This window comes from Agelaius phoeniceus, chromosome 27 (assembly GCF_051311805.1).
Source record: "Agelaius phoeniceus isolate bAgePho1 chromosome 27, bAgePho1.hap1, whole genome shotgun sequence".
In the NCBI taxonomy this organism is placed as follows: Eukaryota; Metazoa; Chordata; class Aves; order Passeriformes; family Icteridae; genus Agelaius; species Agelaius phoeniceus.
The window spans coordinates 2602351-2627135 of record NC_135291.1 but is presented as its reverse complement, the minus strand read 5'-3'; the positions used below and the strand labels follow the sequence as shown (position 1 = coordinate 2627135).

The 24785-nt window shown below is 48.5% G+C and overlaps 1 pseudogene; it reads left to right on the top strand.

The window, feature by feature from the left end:
- Nucleotides 1-18255: 18255 nt before the first annotated feature.
- LOC143695872 (uncharacterized) overlaps nt 18256-24785 on the top strand; it is a 198268-nt pseudogene continuing 191738 nt past the window's right edge.

Sequence of the window (24785 nt, the reverse complement as noted above, 5' to 3'; positions counted from 1 at the left end):
TGTCGAAGTGCATGAACATTTGCTGGTTGTAGATGAACCTTACCTGTCCCCTGTTCCTGTACCAATAAACCCAGTTTGCTGCAGAGCATACACAGACTCATCCTGCCCACTTTGTCAGCTTTATAAAGCAGCCGTGAGCTCCGGGCTCCTGAGTGCCGGACGCTCCAAGGGCCTCGGCAGCGCCAGGACACTCCAGACTGGGACAGCCAGGCAGGGCAGGAGGAATCACTGCCCCTTTCCCTTCCCTGCTGCTCCATCTCCCAGCCCAGCATTGCTGCAGGACAGCCTCACTGCCAACGCCATCCTGCCAGGGATGGACTGGGGGGGATCTCCTTCCCCTTCCCTCTGGCATGGAGGCAAATCCCATCTTTTCCTTGTCCACCCTCCTTCTTCTCCTCATTCTGTCCTACATCCATCTATGTTCCTTTCCCATCTCCTTCCTCTCCTCCTGCCTTTTCCTTTTCCCTTCTCCCTGTCTCTTCCTCTCCTTGTCCTTCCTCCCTCACACACTGAGCTGCGGACAGAGACCAGGGAGAACAAACCTCTGCCACAGAACCTCGTGGAAGAGGCAATTTGGAACGGCTCCACGGCGCAGGAATCCAATGGGGAGGAAAAGCCCCAGAGATCCCACATGAGGAGGGGCTGCCAACCCAGCCTGGGGAGCTGTGAGGAGGTAAAAGCTTCCCTGTGCCGGGAAGGGTGTGGGGAATGTGAGAAGAGCTTCAGGCAGAGCTCAGCCTATTCCTGGTGCCTCCAAAAACGGCGGTGCCAGATGCAGAGATCCATGGGGATGCAGAGATCCCCCTGCAGATCCATGGGGATGCAGAGATCCCCCCGCAGATCCATGGGAATGCAGAGGTCCCCCTGCAGCCCCCGGAGCAGCCACGCTGGAGCACGGGGATGCCTCAGAGGAGGCTGTGCCCCCGTGGCCAGAGGGGCCCCGCTGGAGCAGCCTGTCCTGGCAGGACTGACCCCGGGGCACAGTGACCCACGCTGCAGCACTTGGAGGGGGGCTGTGCCCCGTGGGATGGACTCAGCTTGGAGAAGTTCCTGGAGAAGTCTCCGGTGGGAGAGAGCCCAGGGTGCAGCAGGGGAACGACTCCTGTCCCTGAGCAGAGGGAGAAGCCCCGGGGCATGAAGTGAGCACGGCCCCATTCCCTGTCTCCGGCACTGCCGGGGTAGGAGGTGCAGCTGGAAGGAGGGAGGCGTGGGGGAAGGCTGGATTTAAGGCTCTTCACTCACTTTTCATTATCCTGCTCTGAGTTTTTGGAGTTTTCTGTCAGAAATCTCTCCCCTCGCCCACTCATCCACAGGGTTGGGGCAGTTTTCCCTTTTTAGTGGAAATCAAAGCGATTCCTTGATGCTCCTAATTAGAGGTAGCAGTAGTGAGGCTCCGGGGCTTCTCGCTGACCGGAGCCACAGAAGCCGCAGTGCTTCGGGAAAGCCGTGGCGGGAGGTGCGGAGAAGTTTGTTTGTGTTTTCAGCTCAATCCCCCTCGGGCCCGGGCCCGTTCCAGGGCTGTTCCTCATCTCCGGCTCTGCCCTCACGCAGCCCGGGGGGCCCTGAGAGCGCGGGGCGAGGCTGTGCCGTGTGCAGAGCCCGCCCCTGGCTGCGATTGGGCGACGGTGCCGTCAGTCGCGGACGGCTGACCAATCCACTGAAATGTTCCTCATTTCAGGGATTGCTCAGCAGGAAGGTCAGGAGCTGGAGCTGTCTGGTTGGTTATTCCCAGGGCATCTTGTAATCTAATGATGCCATTGAAATGAGAAATCGGTTCTGTGGCTCCTGACATGAATTGGTTTGGGTTCGCAGGGGCTGGTCCATGGTGTTATAGGATTTGTTCTGCTGGCCGTTCATCTTTTCTCCATTTTTGGCCGCGCTCTCCAGCAAGGACTGCATCAATTGATGCTTTTCTCTACTTAAATCATCAAATACTTGGATTCCCAACTGATTTCCCTGAACTTGTGGTAGCAAGAACATTTCAGTGCTCTAATACACCCTATATAACACTGACAGTGACAGCACATGTTGGAGTGGGCAGAGGGATGATTCCCCCCCATTTATTTATAGTGAAGTTTTCCCAACATTCTTCATTTGCTGTTTCCCTTTGCAGCTTCGCCCGTTTCTGTTGCAGGGTCAGATATCCTCACCCTGGGCTCTGCCTTGAGCTGTGCAAATTCCATCAGTGCAAGCAGGCAGAGCTTGGGGTGAGGGGCAGAGGGAATCAGCCCAATTCCTGCCCCAGGCAAGAGACCCAGGTACATTGTCCAGGCTTTGCCCAGCAGTGTTCATTTGCATTTCTAAAGCTCCTCTGCAGGCTGCCTGGAATGAAGCTTCTCTTCCAGAGCATGACTCATATGCGCCCCACCCCAAAAGCCAGGGTTTGGGGTATTTTTAATTTTTGGGGGTTTTTTTGAAGAGTGTTCTATTAACGGTTTGTGAGTTAAAGGGTCACCTTTAAAGCCCTTCTAAACGCAGCCTGGAGGTAAACACCAGAAAACGCGGACCAAAATTTTGCCATCTCCACCAGCCAGGCAAACACACACTGAAAAAGAATCCAAAGCAATAAAGATATTTTCTACTTCTTCTGCCGAGAATAAAAACTGATTCTCACCCCCAAACCTAACTGACAATATGAAAGTAGGATTATTTAGAAAAAACATTCTCATGGTGTAATCTTATTCTAGGCAGCCCAGAGTGTGGGTGTGAGTGAGCCCCAGAGTGGAATTGTGCCGTGGTGCTCCCCAGCAGCTGTGGCAGTGCAGGCCCAGCCAGCGCTGGAGCTGCAGCAGTGGCAGCAAGGCTTGGCCGCAGTGGCTGGAGGTGCCAGAGGAGGGTGGCCAGGATTTCCGAGGGTTTGAGCAGAGGATCTGTGGGCAGGCCCAGGGGCTTGGCCCGCTGTGGAGCCCTGGCTGCTGCTGCGTTGCCTTCAGGGCAGGCTCAGGGGCGGCTGCCATGGTCCTGCTGCAGGCGGGAAGTGCAAATCTCCGGGGCTTCAGAGCCCCTGAGGCCAGGCTGAGGGGTCCCCCCCGTGTTCAGCTGTGCTGGCGGCTGTTTCTGGCCTCAGGGACACTTGGCATGGGCCCCTTGGCCACCAGTGGTGCTGCTTTGCACTCCTTAGGCAGGAGCCGATGTCCTGGCTGGGTGTTGGCAACAGCAAAGTGCCAGGGCAGGCTCTGTGCCAGCCCAGCTTCCTGGGGGAGAATATACCTTGATCTCTGATCCAGTGCTTGCTGAAGCAGTCAGAATTGCTTTTGCCGCCCTGTTAGGTGCCATGGTGTCAGCAGAAGATATTGAAGCCTTCCTGCTCAGGGCATTTCAGTGCCAGGCTCTTACAAGCACCCACAGCTCCTTGGGTTGAGCTGAGCATGGGGCGGTGACCTGCGCTTTGTCTGATTCCCCTTCCTTCCCTCCCCTGGAACAGGCTGTTGCTTTTAGACACCACTTGTCCTGGTTGCTTCAGAGTACTTTGGAGAGGCTCCATATCTGATCTTCCCTATTTCCCTGGGGCTGCCCACACTTCAGGGTTCACTTCAGCATAGGCCTGGCCAGACATTTGACACAGAGGTACAACAGAACTGGCCTCTGTATCACCTTTTATAATATTAATTTGTGTTCCAAATTTAGCGATCAAATCCCTTCCCAGTAAATCATGATAGCAATTAGGAGCAAATAAAACTTCATGCATTTCAAATCCATCTCCCAGATCTACTAATAGTGGTTGAATAAAACCATACAGCTTTCCCACTTATGCCATGAATAATCAAAGACATTTTTGGCCTTTTTTCCCTCCCTTAGGTCTAAGATTCAGAGTGGATTGAGAGGCCCCTGTGTCCATCTGAAAATGCCTCCTCTCAATGCAGACCCACCTGAATGTTCTCAAGGGCTCCAGTGTGGAGGGTCCCTGGTGTGATGGGAGCTGTGACAGCCCTGCCAATCCATGTCCATCAAGGGGTGGACTTGCTGGTCCTGCGGGTGCTGCTGTCTGTGCTTGCAGTGTCCTTGTGCCCTGCAGCTGGAGCCCTGATTCCTTGCCAGGGGCTGTTTGGGTGGGCTGTCCCCTGCCGAGGAGGGCAATGCCTCTGCCGGGTGCTTGTGGCCGAGCCCGTGCCCTGGGTGCTGGGGCCCCCTTGGGCCCTGGGGTTGATCCCTCAGGGGCTGTAGGAACTCTGCCCTGGCCTTTGCCTTCAGCTTGGCCTTTTTCTGCTTCCTTCTTGCATTCACCTGCTGGGCCTTTGTGCCCAAGTGCTGCAGGGCCTTCTTCTGCCCCTCCTGCAGCCCCCCTCAGTGCCTGTGGGTGTTTGTCTTGCTTTACAAGACAGGTGTCTGCTTGGGAAGGCAGAAAAAGCCTCTCTTGGAATGGAGAATGCAAAGCCCCTCCCTCTTAAGTTTTAGACTAGTGAAATCAAGGGTCTCTCAGGCAAAGCTATGGGAATAGGAATACCAGTTCTTTACTAGTGTGCATAATAAAGCAAACAAACAACCACAGCTCCGGCAGTGCCAACAAACAGAGCCCGGACCCAGTCCCGGCCTTTCGGCTGCGGCGCTTTCCCGTTGGGTGCAGTTCCGGGCACGGCCGGCAGGGGCGCTGGTGGCTCCCGCGGGGCAGGGCAGCGCATCCCTGCCATGGGAACCTCTCTTAATGGAAATAGAGCAATCCCTTCATCTAACTCTTTCACTTTTTTACCTTCTATAGCCTGAGATGAAGGACTACATTTTGTTCATCACGAAAAAGAGACCAGTGTGTTACAAGAATTGTCTGCTGACTATTTCTGTACTACTTCATGAGATAGGAGTTACAAGGATACCAGGGAAGGAGTTGCAGGAGCCCACACATAGTCCCACCCAGCAAATGGTACAAACAGATAACTAACAGAAATAACGACCAGGGAAAGGCTGGGGAAAGGGCAGGGGCAGATTAACACCCAGCAGGGAAACCTTTCCCGCTGACAAATGGTACAAGCAGATAACTCACAGAGATAACGACCAAGGAAAAGCTGGGGAAGGGGCAAGGGCAGATAAACAGTCTGCAAGGTAGGATATTTGCTTGCTTAAGCTTGATAGGACACAGTTTGCAAGGCAGGACATTTGCTTGCTTAAGCTTGATAGGGCACATATTGCGTTAATCATAAGATTTTGGTAATTTTCCACGGAGAAGTCACCAAATAAAGACATAGGGTGAAGAAGACGCAGCTGAGGAAGACTCCGCAGCCTTTTATCACCGACCACCAGGAGACAGAAGGATGACCCTCTAGCAACAACCAGCACAGGCGCAGAGAACTCCAAGATAACATGGACTCCTGAAGGATGGAGAGGATAAAAGGACTGAACCAGAAACTTGTTGGTGCGGCAGTAGGTGGAGCTGAGACTCCCCTGTCGCCCAGCGCTGAGCCTTTGCTTACTTAGTATAACTGCTTCAATAATTAATAAATTCTTTGATTGGAAATTGCTCGTTTTGAGTCAATTTTATAACAATTTGGTGCCGTGACTCGGATGAGAGTTTGGATCGGGTAAGATCTACCCAGAGTGGGGGGCGCCTCATCCAGTGCTTTCCGGGTGGCCCCTCTGGGAAGACCTCCGCCACTCTCACCGACGACCCTAAAATATATACTAGTAAGCAAACGGGACAAATTATACCGGTGAACCCCTTAATAATCTGTGCACGGAGTCCGGACGAAGACGCAGGACGCGTAAGTATAAAAGGGAATCCGTTCGGGCGGGGTTGGGATCCCGGAGTGTGGCGGTGGACAAGTGTGAATGAGAGGAGGGCCGGCAGCCGGACTCTCCAAGTGAGTGTGGACCCTTGAGTAGTGCGGTTCCCGCAGACCCGCGAGGGCTCGGGCCACGAAAAAGGGGAAGTGAAAGGAATTTGAGAGTGAAAGAAGGCACTCCGGACGAATGGGGCAGGGGAAAAGCAAAACCCCAACCCAAGTCAAACTCCCCCCCATTCCAAGGGACAGTCCCCTAGGATTTATGCTTAGTAATTGGAAGCATTACCCGGGGACCGAGACTAAGGATAGGGCCAGAATGATACATTATTGCATGGAAGTATGGGGTGGGAAAGAGATTTCCAAAAAAGTTTTTTGGCCCGTGTTTGGATCATCTGAAGACTGGGTTCAACAGGACTTGAACCTATGGGTAAATTCTAAAGAGCCCTTCTCGCAAGAGGAGAGTGATTATGCCAAAATATGGGTAGCAAGACCCGAAGTGTATGTTTTCCAATTAAGAGAAGGGAAAGGGGATCCGGACAAAAAGGGGAAGAGGGACAATCATTTGGGCGACTTAATTATAGCACCGCCCCCATATGTCCCACCGCTAGCACCCAATGCCCCACCACCTCCACAACCACCTGCACCAAACAATGATGAAGAGGGTAACCAAGGGGAGGTTAACCAAACCGGTTACCAAGGCCCGATTACAAGGAGCCGCAGTAGGATGGAGACGGGGCTATTCCCTCTACGGGAGATGCCCATGGGTGGACCACAGGCGGGTATAGGATTTATTACTGTCCCCTTGAGTTCGGCAGATGTACGAGACTTTAAGAAGGACATGGGACATTTATTAGAGGACCCTTTTGGGGTAGCCGAGAGGGTCGACCAGTTCTTAGGACCAAACATCTATACCTGGGAAGAAATGCAGTCCATTTTGGGCATTCTGTTCTCTACTGAAGAACGGAATATGATAAGAAGGGAAGGAATGCGTATTTGGGACACGCAGCATGTCCAAGGCCCGGCTGCGGACACTAAATGGCCCCTACAGAACCCCCATTGGGACCACCAAAATGCGGCACATAGAACACATATGCAGGATTTAAGGACCATAATTATTCAGGGGATTAGGGACTCAGTCCCGAGGGGGCAAAATATAGATCGGGCATTCAACGATAGGCAAAAGAAGGACGAGTCGCCTACGGAATGGCTCGAGAGATTACGGAGGAACTTACGATTGTACTCCGGAATGGACCCCGATAGCCAAACTTTACAGTCAATGCTGAAAGTTCATTTCGTTTTAAAATTGTGGGACGACATAAAGAAGAAAATCCAGAAGTTAGAGGACTGGCAGGACAGGGGGCTGGATGAACTGCTTAGGGAGGCACAGAAAGTATATGTCCGTAGGGACGACGAAAGGGACCGCAGACAAGTAAAGTTGATGGTCGCAGCAACAGGTGGGGGGAGGTACCAAAGAGAAGGGCGAAAGGGAGGTTCGAATGAACAAAAAGAGAAAAGTATAGGGGAGTCAGAAGGGGTGAAGGTATGTTTTTATTGCGGAAAAAAAAGGGCATTTTAAGCGAGAATGTAGAGTCAGAATCAGAGACGAGAAGCAGTTCCAAATGGACTAGGGGGGTCAGGGGCTCTATTTGGTGGGGACCCGGAAAAATCATAAAGAGCCCTTGATAAAACTTAAAGTGGGTCCCCACAACCAAGAAATGGAATTTTTGGTAGATACGGGGGCAGAAAGATCCACGGTACAGAACCTACCAAAAGGATGTACCATCTCTAAAGAAACTGCCACTGTCATAGGGGCGAAAGGGGAACCTTTTGAAGTACGAATCATAAAAAATGTGACTATAGAATCAGGATCCAAAATAAGGATGGGAAATCTATTATTGGTACCCGAGTCAGATTATAATCTGCTCGGGCGAGACATGATTATAGAATTAGGAATTAGTATAGGTGTAGATAATAAGGAATTAAAAATTAAATTATGCCCTTTAAGGGTAGAAGATGAAAAGCAAATTAACCCCGAAGTCTGGTACACGCCTGAGAGCGTGGGACAGCTAAAAATCACTCCATTTTCGGTAACTATCAAAAATCCGGATGTCCCCGTCCGAATTAAGCAATACCCATTATCCCCAGAAGGGAGACGAGGATTAAAACCAGAAATAGAAAGGTTGTTGAATAATGGATTGTTAGAACCCTGTATGTCTCCCTTCAATACTCCCATCCTACCAGTTAAAAAGCCAAACGGCACCTATCGATTGGTGCATGATTTAAGGGAAATAAACAAGCGAACTGTAGCCCGGTTCCCGGTGGTGGCAAATCCTTATACCCTCTTGACTAAACTGGGGCCTGAGAATTTATGGTACAGTGTTATAGATCTCAAAGATGCCTTTTGGGCATGCCCTTTGGCTAAAGAAAGCCGGGATTATTTTGCATTTGAATGGGAAGACCCCGATACGGGAAGGAGACAACAATTAAGATGGACGGTACTCCCTCAAGGATTCACTGAGTCCCCTAATCTCTTCGGGCAGGCTTTAGAGCAAATTTTACAGGATTACCAAGCGGGGCCAGGGGTTACATTAATCCAATACGTAGATGATCTACTCCTGGCGGGGCAGCAGGAAGAGAATGTACGGAAAGAAAGTATTAAGTTATTGAACTTTTTAGGATTAAAGGGATTGAAAGTCTCCAAGGCAAAACTACAATTTGTCGAAGAAGAAGTAAAATACCTAGGCCATTATCTAAAGAAAGGAGAGAAGAGAATAGACCCCGAACGAATACAGGTGATTTTAGCATTACCAATTCCAAGAAATAAGAGACAAATCAGGCAAATACTTGGACTAACTGGTTATTGTCGTCAATGGATTGAAAATTACAGTAGTAAGGCGACTTTCTTGTATCAGAAACTTACTCAAGAGGGACTCCTAAAATGGGATCAGGAGGACACCGAAAGGCTGCAAGAGCTTAAAGAAAGCCTAATCCATGCCCCGGTATTAAGTTTACTAATACTAATAGACCCTTCTTTTTGTTCATAAACGTAGACAAGGGGGTCGCATATGGGGTCCTTACTCAAGAATGGGCAGAGAAAAGGAAACCGGTGGCTTATCTATCAAAGATCTTGGACCCAGTAAGCAGAGGATGGCCTACGTGCTTACAAGCAATTGTAGGATGTGCTCTTTTGGTAGAAGAAGCCCGGAAAATTACATTTAATAGCAGCCTGAAAGTGCTGTCCCCCCATAACATACGGGGAGTCTTACAGCAAAAGGCTGAAAAATGGATCTCAGATGCAAGGCTTCTAAAATATGAAGGAATATTAATTGAGGCTCCAAATTTAACTCTAGAAACTACTAATATCCAAAATCCAGCTTCCTTCTTATATGGAGGACCAGAAGAAGCACTAACACATGATTGTATAGTGACTATAGAAGAACAAACAAAAATCAGACCAGATTTGGAAGAAGAGGAATTGGAAAAAGGAGAAAGACTGTTTGTGGATGGATCCTCCAGAGTAGTTGAGGGAAGGAGAAAATCAGGATATGCTATCATAAGGGGACCCAACCTGGAAGTGATAGAATCGGGACCCCTTAGTGGATCCTGGTCCGCCCAAGCATGTGAACTATATGCTGTACTACGAGCCCTGGAATGGTTAACAGGAAAAGATGGGACTATTTTTACGGACTCGAAATATAGCTATGGGGTAGTCCATACATTTGGCAAAATATGGGAGGAAAGAGGACTAATAAATTCACAAGGGAAAGATTTAGTTCACCGTAAATTAATATTAGATGTGCTCAGTGCCCTACGAAAACCCCGAAAAATAGCTATAGTTCACCTGAAAGGTCACCAAAAAGGACTGGATTTGAGAAGTAGGGGAAATAATGCAGCTGACCAGGAGGCTAAATGGGCTGCCCTGAGACTCCTCACTTTGCAGGAAAACATAAAACACTCCCAAATGCCAGAACCTGACCCCGACATCAAGTTTAATAAAGAGGAAGAGAATAAAATACAAAAACTAGGAGCTAAAAGGGATGCACAAGGAGCATGGAAATTAGCAGATGGCAGAGAAATAATACCCAGAGCATTGGCACATAGATTACTGACTAAGATACATCAAAAAACACATTGGGGATCACAGGGACTGGTAGATTATTTTGCTGCAAAATATGTGAGTGTGGGAATCTGGGACATTGCCAAACAAGTAACCAGAGGATGCCTAATTTGCTTACAAGTAAATAGAAAAAATTTGAGAAAATTACCGGAGGGAGGCCGACCGCTAGCGAAAAGGCCTTTCTCCCACATCCAGATAGATTTCACCGAGCTCCCCAAAGTAGGGAGAACCAAATATTTATTGGTCTTGGTGGACCACCTAACACATTTTGTGGAAGCCTTCCCAACCGTAAGAGAAACAGCCAAAGTAGTTACGAAAATATTGATGGAAGAGATAATCCCGAGATATGGGGTCCCAGAAGTCATTGACTCAGATAGAGGGCCGCATTTTATTTCCCAAGTTACCCAAAACTTAGCAACAGCTCTGGGCATACGGTGGGAACAACATGCCCCCTGGCATCCCCAGAGCTCTGGACGAGTTGAACGAATGAATGGGGAAATAAAAAAGCAATTGACCAAACTGGTAGCAGAAACCAATTTGACCTGGGTTAAATGTATTCCTCTAGCGTTGCTAAATATAAGAACAAGACCTAGAGCTGATTTAGGGGTATCACCCTTTGAAATGATGTATGGGATGCCGTATAACCTAGAAAAACCTAACGAACATCCTGTCATTAAGGACACATGTACACAAAAATATTTGGTGGAATTGACAAAGTACAGAAAGGCATTATGGGAAAAAGGTATGTTAGCACAACGGCCTCCTTTAGATTTTATCTTACACCAGGTACAGCCAGGAGATTGGGTGCTCGTGAAAAGCTGGAAAGAAAACCCCTTGACTCCAAGGTGGGAAGGACCGTTCCAAGTACTCCTCACCACAGAAGCAGCCATACGAACCGCTGAAAAAGGATGGACTCATGCTAGTCGCATAAAAGGACCGGTAAAACCCCCTCACAGCTGGGAGGTTTGCAGTCTCCCGGGAGAAACCAAATTAAAGCTGAAACGAACTGATAAATGATTTGGATAGTAATCTGGGTTGGAGATAACCATTATCTCCAAACCCAGCTAATAGGGAATCGGGAGGCTCTTGGATATTGCAAACTCTTAGAGGACGAGTTAAGAAAGCCCTACTTTAAGTCCCCGAGATTAGAACATAAAGGGCACCCATGGTGGAAGGGGGAAAAAGCACAAAACAAAGATATAAGGTTAAAGTGTAACTGGTTAGATTGTGACTGTCACCCCCTTGTATGCTTTTCCTGTAAATTGTGTCACGAACCTTGGTGGTCTCATTGTCGGAGTGGTAGAACACCTAGGGGAATTTGTACGCCGTGCTATGAGAAAGAGAGGAGACTAACTTCTATCATTCTTAGTAGCAGAGTTGCTACGGGGGAGGTAAAGCTTGGATCTGACAAGTGGTGGGAAACCTTTTCCAAAGGGGTAAATCCTGATCGGTTCTGCTACCACCCTAACGAACCGATCCCCTTTCTCCTGGACATCCTGGAAGTGGTGTGTCAGAAGAAAGCCCCCAATTTGCGGCGTGACCTCTCATTAATAAAAGCTGATAACTGGGCCGCCAGTGCTAAAAAGTGGAAACGGGAGGTTTATCCGGCTCCTGAAGAATACCTCTGCTGCCGAGAAGATGATAAACCCTGAGGCTCGCAGCAACCGAGTCGTCGGGCGAGGCAGAGAGGTAATAACCAGTGGAGTCCGTCGGAAGCCTCGACCCCCATATGGGATGTCCAGGAAATGTTGGCCGTCCTGCCCCAGGATTGGTAACCCACCACTGGGGAAACCAAAGGTAAAATTTAACCTGAGCTCCGACAATGACAGCCCCAAATTACAAGCCTTAATTCTTTTCTGGTGCATTGTAACAAGTTCAGGGGCAGAAGGGTATTCACATCAACCCTTCAAATGGTCACTGATTAGATGGGAAGACCAGTATGTTATCCAGACCAAAATCACATCTGGCGCACCCAGCTTTTTATGTACTTTGTGTGATTTAATACCTGTAAATCCATGTTTAAATCAGTTTGGATATTATTTTTGTCCAAGCTCAAACCCGGGAAAAGGGTATTGTAACTATCCAGGACACTTTTACTGTGCTTATTGGGACTGTGTATCAGTAAGCTCCTTTGGGGGGAACGAGGACGGGTTTATCAGAACTGGATGGGGTCCATACGGGTGTACACAGCCCACTTCCACATATACCCAGAAAGAAGGAGGGTTAGATGGAACATGCAATATGATTTACATTAATGTGACAAAACCACATGACCAAGTCTGGTTATTAGGGAAAATGTGGGGAGCCCGATTATGGGAACCAGGGACAGACAGAGGGGGGCACTTTATAATCCAAAAGACAACCGTGCCACACGACCCCGAACCAATTGGACCAAACCAGGCGATAGCTGGAGAACAAACGCTAGGAGAAAATAATGAAAATGAATCAGAAACAGCCCCAATCACTAGTCTTCCAGAAATGTATAAGCAAAACTTTACTAATTCGACCCGAGGACCTGAGAACCCGGGAGAAGGGGACTTGTGGAAAATATTACAGGCCACTTTCCTAGTCCTGAATGAGACCCATCCAAATCTAACTGAGGAATGTTGGCTGTGTTACACCGTAAACCCCCCGTTCTATGAAGCCATAGGGGTAACGGCAAAAAGCAGACGAGTAAATGGGACCAACCCAGCTAGGTGCCTATGGAAAAAAGAAGGAGAAGAATTGAGAGGGATAACCTTGGCAAGGGTAACGGGGAGAGGAAGATGTATAGGACGAGTACCAGTGGAAAAACGACATCTATGTCAGGTTATGGGGAATTTGAGTGACCCTAAGAAACCTGCCAGCTGGATACTGCCAGCAGCAAATACTAAATGGGTCTGTAACACTCTCGGAGTCACCCCATGTATAAATATAGACCGATTTGATGAATCCAGTGACTTTTGTATTCAAGTATTGATAGTACCCAGAGTCCTTTACCACCCCGTAGAGTACGTTTATGAACAATATCAAAATATAGGACCCCACATAGTGAAACGGGAAATATTCACAACCTTCACTGTAGCAATGTTACTAGGAATAGGTGCAGCCGGGACAGGAACAGGAATAGCCTCACTCATACAGCAACACCGAGGATTCCAAGAACTAAGAGCCTCTGTAGATGAAGACCTCAGGAGAATCGAAACCTCCATCAAAGACCTCACAGAATCATTAGATTCCCTAGCAGAGGTAGCCTTACAAAATCGAAGGGGGTTAAATCTATTATTCCTGCAACAAGGAGGACTATGTGCTGCTTTAAGAGAAGAATGCTGCACATATGTAAACAAGAGCGGAATTATACGGGACTCAATGGCAAAACTAAGGGAGGGGCTAGAAAGAAGACAAAGAGAAAGGGAAGAACACCAAAGCTGGTATGAATCTTGGTTTAACTATTCTCCTTGGCTTACAACTTTATTATCAACGATAGCGGGTCCACTACTTCTCTTACTATTGGGACTCACGTTTGGCCCTTGTATTTTTAATAAATTGATTAGCATTGTAAAAGGCAGATTAGAAGCTGCTCACCTTATGCTCATACGAGCAAAATACGAAACCTTGAAGATGGATGATCCAGAAGAATCTCTAGAGCTCAGCAAAAGAGAATTAGAGCGTTTTGATGAACAAAATTGAGTATCAAAACAAAGGGGGGATTGAGATGAAGGACTACATTTTGTTCATCACGAAAAAGAGACCAGTGTGTTACAAGAGTTGTCTGCTGACTATTTCTGTACTACTTCATGAGATAGGAGTTACAAGGATACCAGGGAAGGAGTTGCAGGAGCCCACACATAGTCCCACCCAGCAAATGGTACAAACAGATAACTAACAGAAATAACGACCAGGGAAAGGCTGGGGAAAGGGCAGGGGCAGATTAACACCCAGCAGGGAAACCTTTCCCGCTGACAAATGGTACAAGCAGATAACTCACAGAGATAACGACCAAGGAAAAGCTGGGGAAGGGGCAAGGGCAGATAAACAGTCTGCAAGGTAGGATATTTGCTTGCTTAAGCTTGATAGGACACAGTTTGCAAGGCAGGACATTTGCTTGCTTAAGCTTGATAGGGCACATATTGCGTTAATCATAAGATTTTGGTAATTTTCCACGGAGAAGTCACCAAATAAAGACATAGGGTGAAGAAGACGCAGCTGAGGAAGACTCCGCAGCCTTTTATCACCGACCACCAGGAGACAGAAGGATGACCCTCTAGCAACAACCAGCACAGGCGCAGAGAACTCCAAGATAACATGGACTCCTGAAGGATGGAGAGGATAAAAGGACTGAACCAGAAACTTGTTGGTGCGGCAGTAGGTGGAGCTGAGACTCCCCTGTCGCCCAGCGCTGAGCCTTTGCTTACTTAGTATAACTGCTTCAATAATTAATAAATTCTTTGATTGGAAATTGCTCGTTTTGAGTCAATTTTATAACATAGCCTTTCTCCTGTGTTTTGAGAAAGAATTAGGAGAGGGCTGCCTTTTAAGTGAGCTCCTAGTGTTTAGATAAGGCGCTTCCTGTAGAGAGAGAGTTTTCCTGAACAGCTGGAGCTGTGGTTCCCAAGGGGATGTAACTCAGAGCAGGCTGGGGTCAGGGGAGGATATCCCGGCGAGGCTCGGTCGGAGTGTGGGCAGGGTCTGCTGCCGGAATCGCCAGAGGGGGATCTTCCCGTGGAGCCCGAGCCGGAGCGTGGGCAGCCCCCACATGGCTTATGGCGGCTGATCCGGCAGCTCCCGGCAGAGAAAAGGCGGGAGACACCGGCAGCAGCGGCGGCGGTGCCCAGCGCAGCTGGCACGGGCAGGGCAGCCGGGGATGGGATGGCTGGGACCCGCCCTCGGTGCGGTCGGCGCGGTGACCTCGGCCCACGCGGCAGGACAGAGCAACCCCCATCTTCCCCAGCATGGCCGGCAGAGCGGCCGCGGGCCGGGCAGTGGGAGCAGGGCACACAAATTCACCGCCAGCGCCGGGGCAGGTGGAGCTGCCCTGGGCAGTGAGCCCGCACCTGGGATGGAAACCGGGGCAGGCGGAGCTGAGGCGGGCAGCGAGCCGGGACCCGGGACAGGCGCCTCGGCCGCCAACGGAGGGGGCAAGAGCTGCAGAGGATCCCACTCTCTTTCTGACTTTTCCTCTTGTTCCCCTCCCTTTCATTTCCCCTTGTTCTCTTCCTGTTTTGTCTCGGGTGTTTCTCATGCTTTAAAGATTTTTATTCTCCTAAACTCTCCTGTCTAACCTATGGCATATTCTCTTTCTTCTAGATTAAATGGGTTTTTTTACAAATAAATCCAGAGCCTAACAAATCTAAACTTCTGCTTGGATGCTTTGAAATGGTCGACGAGCTAACTCACGACCTCCTAATGTTGTTTTTCTCATCACCTTTTTATTTATCCTTTGGCAAATTAAGCATCTTTCAGTTTCTTGCTTTGCTACTCCAAAAATCCCAGTGCACCCATAGTTCCTTAAAAAATGATCACACAAAGCTTGAGTACCCCAGTGGGTTTTCTGATGCATGTCTTCTAATATTTTCCTAGTAAGCACATTTTATTAAGTAATTGTCTTCCATCAAGAAGTTTCCATTTCCCTGATTTATCTTGTTCACTTCCTGTCTTGTTTCATTCTTTTTTCTCGCCTTCCCTAAACTTTGGAATTTCCAGTTTTTCCTTGTTTGGAGTTAATATTAACATAACTCACTCAGCTCCACTTTCTGCTGCATCCTTGGCTTCGTCATCTGCCAAATTATTTCCTCTTATTTCTGGGGTCTTTCCCTTTTGGGGTTCCTTAATATGTACTATAGCTATCTCTTTTAGGTAATTTTAATGCCTCTAAAACCTCTGAAATAAGTTCCTCATGTACTAAACCTTTTCCTCTTGAATTAAGTAATCTTTTTCCTTTCCAAATTTTTAAAGGTATGTACTACTCTAAAGGCATACCTTCAATCAGTATATATGGTTCCTTTATTTTGTGTTAAATATTCTAGTGCTCTTTTTAAAGTATATAATTCACGAGTTTGAGCTTACTAGTTTAAGGTTAATTTCCCTTTTTCCATAGTTTGCATGTTGTTCCCATCAACTACTACATACCCTGTACTTTCTCCTTTTGCAAGGAGTTGTATCTCTGTTACCTAACATAACTCCCAAAGGGCTATTTTTTTTCTTTTTTTCCCCCTGTAATCCAACTTACTGGTTTTCTGTCTCATTTTTCAAGATCTTATCTATTCATCATCTGCCTCTGTTTTTCACTTTCACTAACAACCGAAATACCACTTTTCTTTCAACTACACACTTAAAAATAAAAAACCTTTTTCTCACACTACATTCAGTGCAATCCACCTCCCTCCAAGGAGATATAGTGAAGCTTAAAATGCACAATCTACATTACACATACTTTCATTTGTCTACATTCACTCACTTCTATTTCTCATTCACTTCCACACATTCTTTCACACGCTCAGGACACAAAGTGGATCCCTGTTGACAGAGAATCGCGAGTCCCTGTGGCCCCCTCCCCTTGGCGTTGGCCTCTGGGTCTCAGTATCTCCCGGCCTCCTGGGAGGGCCCTGACTCTGCTGCCTCCGGTGCCCGTTCACCTGTGAGGCTGATTTGTGTCACTCACACTCTTCAGCTACGGCCCCCTCACAGGCCCGGGGGGACAATGGCCCGTTTGCAGTCACACACATGCTCTGCCACAGCCCCCACCCACCCAAGGGACAATGGCTTATTTGTGGGTCACACACTCCTCTTTCCACAGCCCCTCCTTCCCACCTGCCCGGGAAGCTGAGACTGATTTTGTGTGTGACTCTCTCTCACACACAAACAAAACAACAATAAGGTACCTTTTACTTTCACATCACCTATTACAATTTTAGGTATTTCTGGCCAGTCCCGGTGCTATTGGATTTTCCTCAACCCAGCTGTGTTGGCCAACCCCAGATGCTCTTGGGTGTAGGAGCGTCGGGGGGTAGGACGGTCGGGACGGACGGAGACGAGAGATCTCTGCAGCCAGGCCCTGGAACTTGCGGTTTATTGCAAAGGGCCCGGGTGCAGGGCCCTGCTTGGAGCTGCCAGGCACAGCTCGGAGCAGGCCCGAGAGAAGAGAGGGGTAGAGAGGATGAGAGGTTGAGTGAGTAAAACGTAAGAGAGCAAAAGCGTAAGAGAGTAAGGTTCCCATTACAACACAATAAATCTTCTTTTGTGTCGAATGTTCTATTTCTCAACAGCCAATCTAGTACAAGATGCACGTCCTATAGCATTTACATACAGCCTATAAGAATCATTACATTACCACACTGTGTTACATTTTAAACCGTAAAAACTCCTCTTTGGACCCCTTCTGCCAAGCTGGCAGGATCTGCTCTGACCCTTGGATCTGTCTGCAAGCAGTGGGAATTGTTCCATCAAAAGGGGATTACCTTTAGTTGGGCCACACCACTGTTTTCCAGTTGTTCAGTAACTGAGGTATCTCAAAGCTTGCTTTGATTTCAATCTTGCTTATACTTTCTATATTGTCAAAATCTTTTGCCAGACAATCATATTTATAAGGCTTTCCTGTTTCATCTTCCCCAACACTTGGGCATTTTTTTATTTCTCAATCCACCTGTGTTGTCCAATCCCAGATGCTCTTGAGCATATCCTCAATCCAGCAGAATTTTGCTTAACCCTGAATGCTCTTGGAATATTAATCCCTCAACCCAGCAGGTTTCAATTCTGGATGATCTTGGGCACTCTTATCCCTCAACCCAGCAGGTTTTTAGGAGCCCCTTTTGTCCCATTTCCTAGTGGATTGGGCTAGGAAACTCCTCTGCTCCCTTCCTCCGAGGGGTCCAGCCCCTCTCTGAGACCCAGTCCCAGTTACCCCGGGGGATTCTCTCACTCCTTTTAACATTCACTTTGTCTCTTTACTGGCCACTTACCGCGGAAAGTCAGAAACGCAGCATGGGAGACTCCAGCACTCACTTGGCAGGTCTGGCACAACCAGCCCGCCTCTCATTCACTCACATTCATCCCCCCTGAGAAATACTTACCAATCCCTTTTCCTTCCCATGTTCTTCGTGTACATTACTACTCTTAGGGGGCCAATTGCCATGGTTGTAGGGAGCCTTTTTCCCTTGTCTTTGTTTTATTGTCTCCTTTTGTCCACCATAACCTGCGTCTGTCGGTCACCCCAGGGCAAACAGAGCGAGGCTGCTGAAGAGGGCAGGGGGCACCTTCCCCACTCTGACTCTCCTAAAGCACCTGCAGTGAGGTGTTGGTAACCATCCTCTGCTACCATAATTGTGAAAAACGCCAATCACTTGTTTTTAAAATTTTTAAGGTTTAATAGTAATAAAATGGTTATAAAAATAGTAATACAATTAGAGTAATAAAAATTTGGACAATTAGGATTTAAGACAATACAAGACAATGGAAACAAAGAGTTACAAACGGCTCGGGTACCTTTTCCTGGGCAAAGTAAGCCCAAAAAAGGACACACGTTAATAGAGGATTAACTGTGAAAAACCATAGCCCATTGCATATTTGTACATCTCATACGTGATACATAAATTCCATTCCAACACAGGATTCGGTCTGGTCAGTGTCAGCTTCTTCCTCTTCATCCTGATGGCATCTTTAGGGCTGAGCAAGGCAGGAACAAGTTCATTTCTTCTGATAATTGAGCAATAAAATATTCTTCTCTGAAAGATTTAGGTGTCCTGTGGCTGCTATCTGGTGTGAGTCCTCATTCCTTTTTTAAAAAACTATCCCACATACATAGTTTCTATTTTAACATTATGTTATAACCTAAAACTACATTTAACACACTACTTAAAATAATTGTTACAGCATAACTTCCTAACATAACATGTATAATACTCATTTTAATGTTTGTGAAAAGCCAATCATAGACATTTTTCACACGGGCTCTGTCAGCAGCAGTGGAAAGAGCAGCCTAAGAGCAGCGGCTCCAATTGCCTTCCTCCAAAAACCTGAGAGAGGGACAGAAAACTGAGAGAGGGCCAGCAACTGCGCCCAGCCCCTACCCCCAGCCTGAATCCTCCGGCATCTCTGCACCCTTCCCCCGTCCCCCCCCTCCCCCGCTCCTGGGAAAACTCCCAAAAAACAGAGGTCCCAAGCACCCAGCAATCAGCTCTCATCAGCAACTCAACCCTAACCCTAACCTTCTGACAGCTGCTAAGTTTTCTGCAAAATCATTCATTTCTCCAAGGACCCAAACCCAATCCTTAGAAGAAAATCTGGATCCTTCCATGTACAATCCGTATTTCCCAGGTGTTCCTTGCTCCTCGTCCCTGTGCTCAGGGTGCCCTCCCCAGCCCGTATCCCAGAGCCGGTCCCTGTCCTGCCGCAGTGTCCAAAGGCGCCCCCCGGCGGGCAGGGCCGGCAGCTCCACGGGGCCGGGCAGCGGCCGGGGCGTCCCGCAGCCTCCTGGGGGCCGGGGGCCACTGCCGGCCCTGCCCGGGGCTGGTGGGGTCAGGCAGCGCCCGGCGCTGAGCCCCGGCTGCCCCACAGCCCCGGCCCGGCCCCGCAGCTCCCCCCAGGCCCCCAGCCCGTGCTCCCGGTCCCGCACCTCTGCGCCCGGTGCTGCCGCTGCCCCCCACAGAGAAACCCCCTGAAACCCTGACCTCCTTGTTTTCCTCTCCTGGAAACCGGGGATACAAATGATCAGCCGGCAAATGTTGAGGATAAGACCCTGCTGAAAAACATCCCAGTCCTCAGTATTTTTCTCTTCCTTCTCTTTTCCATCATCCTTTTCCTTCCCACAAAGATTCCTCCTGCGGCTTTTTGCCTTAAGCATATTGCTGCACACTCCCCCTCACCCAGTCCCTTTTCAGCACACCAACACCATCCATGCCCTGTTCTCCAAATGCGAGGGGAATTTGGGGAGGTGGGAGTGGGGCAGCGCCAAGGCCGGGCCCCCCCGCGCTGTCCTGGCGGGAGCGGCTGCAGTGGGGACCGAGTGCGGGCGGGAGCGGCCGAGAGCCCAGCGCTGCCCCAGCCCGACCTGCCCCAGCTCCATCCCTGCCCCTGCCGTGGGATGCTGTGGGTTTGGGGGCAAGAGGGAGCCGGCAGCCGGTGCTGGGCCTGGGGCAGGAGGAGAAGGGAAGGAGAAGCAGGGTTGAGGAACAAAGTGGTGAAACCCTGGACGTGGGAGGAGAAGGTGGGATTGTGCAGGAGAAGGAGGAATAGCAGGAGGAAGAGGAGTGTGAGGAAGAGTGGGGACACAGGAGGAGGAACAGGAAGAGGAAGCAGCACAAGGTTCCACCTCTCCCTGTATCTGCAGCCTCTGACCCCAGCCCCAGGAGCGTTGCCCCCCCCACATGCAGCAGGTGACAGGGGATTGGGATCCACAATTTTCCCGGGGGTGAATCTTGGTGTTTCTGAGCTTTCTTGGGCTAATTGTTGGTGCTTTGATTTTTTTGTGGGGGCTGAATCTTTATATTTGGAGGGGGCTTTTGCTGAATGTTGATGTTTTGGAAGTTATTGATCTGTGTCTTGATGTTTGGAGGACTTTTGTGCTGAATTGTGGTGTTTTGGAGGTTCTTAGAGACACAAGATGCCCAATGACCTAATGAGATGAACTTGGGCAAGGAGGAACTCCCAGTCCAAGGCACTCTCATCTTGTTTTTTTCTCCAAACCAGGATTTTTCATTCCTAGGGCGTGTCTGGATGGAGAAGGAGGAAAAGCCCTGGAGATTCCGCACGAGGAGGGGCTGCAAACCCAGCCCAGGGAGCTGCAGGGAGGAAAGAGTCCCCCCTGAGCCAGGAAGGCGGCCAGAGATCCAGCCAGAGCTCAGAGCTGGTGGAGAAGCCTCATGGCAGGGAGAAGCCCCACAAGTGCTTGGAATGTGGGAAGGGTTTTAGTCAGAGCTTAGATCTGACCCAGCACCAGGTGATCCACACTGGGGAGAGGCCCTTTGAGTGTGAGGAGTGTGGGAAGAGCTTCAGCCACAACTCTGTCCTGATCCAACACCAGAGGATCCACACTGGGGAAAAGCCCTTTGAGTGTGGGGAGTGTGGGAAGAGCTTCAGCATCAAGTGCCAGCTGACGGAACACCAGAAGATCCACACTGGGGAAAAGCCCTTTGAGTGTGGGGAATGTGGGAGGAGCTTCAGAGGAAGCTCAGCATTGATTCGGCACCAGGTCATCCACACGGGGGAACGGCCCTACACCTGCTTGGAATGTGGGAAGAGCTATGGGTGGAGCTCAGACCTGAGAAAACACCAGGGCACCCACACTGGGGAGAGGCCCTACAAGTGTCCCCAATGTGGGAAGAGGTTTCACAGGAGCTCCGATCTTCTCAAACATCAGCGGAGTCACACCGAGGAGAGGCCCTTCCGCTGCCCCGACTGTGGGAAGGGCTTCAAGCAAAACTCCACCCTCACCCTGCACCAGCGCATCCACACCGGGGAGAGGCCCTACGAGTGTGGGGAGTGTGGGATGAGATTCTCATTGAGCTCAACTTTCACCCGACACCAACGGAGGCGCCACTAAGGGAAGCCCTGTGAGTGCCCCAAATGTGGGAAGAGCTTTGTGCGCTGCTCCAGCTCCATCCCCCATGAGAGGATCCGCATCGGATGATCCCCAGTGACCCCCATTGGGCAGAGCCCTGATGATCCGTGGTCCTGGTGATCCAAGTTGGAAGGCATCTGGCTGGGGGGCTCCACATCTTCCTGGTTCTCTGAGGGTACCTAGATAAACCCAGAGGCAGGAACCTCCATCAGGACGCAGGCCTACAATGGGAATTCCTTGGGAAGAGCAGATTTGTCAAATTTCAATCCCATAAAATCTTTTGCATTCAATCCTATCTTCTGGTGACATCAAGGAGTACTGAATGGTCCCTGAGGTATATTCTGGGTTGACTATTTGGTGCTTGTATCCCCAGTCTGTTCTGTTTATGCTGAATAATAAGTTTTACACCTTCAAGACCTGTCCTGAGAGTGAAGGGGTAGAGAAGCAGCATGCAGTTTGTTTTCAGAAACTGCACTTGCTCCTCCACATTCCTGCTCTGGGACTGTGTTGTCTGCGGATGGACAGACAGCGGGACAGAGCTCTCCTTTGCTTTTAGTTAGTTTTAGCTAGCTGAGCCAAACAAGTTCCTGAACTGTGGTGTTTTTTTCCCTTTTCTTTGGACCTGTTTAAACCTGCTCTGGCCTGAACACCAGAAGAGCACGGGCAGCTCACACCTGTGGCCCACCGGGCCGGGCCTGGGCCACGGCATTTCCAGCACCAGAGGGACTGATAAGGGACTGAGTGAGCTGAGCTACAGCCCACAGAGGGACTTGGTGAGTTTGTCTCTCTTTTAGAGCAGCAAGAGGCTTTACTGTTTTGTTATCTTTATTGAAAGATAAAAATATCCGTTCCAGAATATGCAGTTGATCTTCCCAGTTATCACTTCATTGACACGGTATTCCACATGGTATTTAATGGTCCTTCAAAATAAACACTTGAACACCAACATAGGTATCTAATCTGTTAACAAATGTGTGTGGTAAGGCTAATTCAATTTCTTCTAGGGTCTTTGCTGCTGGGGTCAGTTGCCTCTCATCAGTAGAGGAGGTGGTGCCTGACAGCAAATCATGCAATAGTTGCATCTGATGATTAGTTATGCCTAAATATGATCTAATCCAACCTATTAAACCAACCAATTTCTGTACATCAGTAGCAGTTTTAACATCAATGTCTAACTTCACAGGTTGAGGCATAACTTGAGTGTTAGTCACTAACATACCAGTATTTCCAAGGCATGTGTTCCTGCACTTTCTCTGGGGCAATGATCAGACCAAAAGCTTTCAAATTTGTTACAGCGCATTGTTTAAGAGCTGATAACTGTTGTTTGTTATCAGATGCCAACAAGATATCATCCATGTAATGATAACAGTAGCAGTTATTAAATTGCTCCTGCACTTTTGACAAGTCCTGTGCCACAAACCATTAACAAATAGTTGGCAAATTTTTCATGTCTTGGGGAAGTACCCTCCATTGATATTTTTTATTGGGTTCAGGGTTCAGCATGATTATGGAAGGCAGAGTAAAAGCAAATTTTTCTTTGTCTTGCTCAGCCAATGGAATAGTGAAGAAACAATCTTTCAAACCAATGACAACTATTTGCCATTCCTGTGGAATCATTGTAGGCGTAGGAAGGCCTGGTTGTAAAGCTCCCATTGTTGCCATTACAGCATTTATCTGCCATAAATCATGTAAAAGTCTCCATTTTCCCGATTTCTTTTTTATTGCAAAAACAGGTATGCCAGGAATGATTGTTCAATATTTCCTGCATGAAATTGTTCTGTGACGAATTCTTGCAGGGCAGTAAGCTTTTCAGTAGTAAGGGGCCAGTGGCCAGCCCAGGCAGGTTCATCTGTCAACCATATCAAGGCTATAACTGGACATTCATTGCCCTGCATCACAGTGGCCCCTATTAAAAATAAGTATTTTGACACCCCATTGAGATAAACAATGTCATCCCCACAAACTTTGAGGAGCATCGGCAACATAGGGTCTGATGTTAGCTTGTTGGCCATCAGGATGTTTCACATTAATTACAATGGCTGACAGGCCACCTGTTGTAGCACCACCCAACCCCAGAAGTCCAAAACTTGCATGAGTGAGAGGCCACGATTGAGGCCAGCAAAGTCATGAGAGTATTGTGACATCTGATCCAATGTCAATCAAGGCTGTTACTGATATGGTTCCTGGATGACATCCGCTGGCGGTGAGGATACATGTCTTTTCTGAATGGTTCTCCGTAACTTTCTCAGCCCAGAACACTTGAGGTACTCCTGTTGATCCACAACTTCCTGTGCCATGACTTTGGTCCACTGTATTCAGAACAAAACTCACAAAAGGTACAATTTGAGCAATGCAAGTTCCTTTCTGAATAGTGACAGGAGGGTCATATATGGGTACCATAGCATGAATCTGTCCTAAATAATTAGCATCAAAAGGTCCTAGATGCACATGAATACCTCTAAGTGTAGTTCTTGATCTTCCCATCAAAAACGCACTCAATCCCCATCCTATTGGACCATAGGCATCGAGGGGCACTTTGCACATTTCTTTTGTCAGAATGGTTACTGTGTCAGCGGTGGGTATATCAATCCCTGCAGACCCACTTGTTGCCCCTGAGTATTGTTCACAAATGTTTAGCTTTGCAGTGCTGGGGAGGCCCATATTTGCTGCTGTGGTTCTTGGGGTATTTGTTTTCCCACATGCCCCTTTGCGCTCTTCTTCCTGTTTCCCTGCAACAGCTGACCATTTGCATGATATTTACTCCTGCATTGTTTAGCATAGTGCCCAAATTTAGCACAATGGTTGCACATAACGTTGCTGCTTGCATTTGATTTAGATGTTATTTTCTGGGTATTACACTGTGCCCTTACGTGCCCTTGCTGTCCACAATTATAGCATTTCAATCAAGGTCTTAGAACTGCAGCAAGAGCTGCTATTTTATGGTCTACTGAATCAACTTTTGAGCAAGCAGTAATCATTTGAGGCAATGTGGGTTCTCCAGGTAAAGTGTCAATAATCTTTCTGCAGCCTGAGTTTGCATTTTCTTTAGCCAAATGTATACAGAATTTGTGTCGCAAAGATTCATCATCTACCTGTTTTTCAATAGCTGCAGCAACCTCTTCCACAAATTGCAAAAATGGTTCTCTCATCCCTTGTTGTATAGTATCATATCTCTGTTTTGGAGCTGCCATTTCCATTGATTTAATTAAAGCACTCGTGCCAATTTGCTGAGCTTGTGCCAAAATTGAAGAATCCCACCTTGCCTGTGAATCTGGGTTAGCAAAAGGCCCAGTGCCCAGTAGGGCATCAACACCCACAGCATGATGAGGGTCGTGTTGAGGCAACTGCATATTTGTTAGAGCTGTGCGCTCAGCCACTCGCCTCCAAGTTTCTTAAACTACACTGTATTGTACTGGCTGGAATG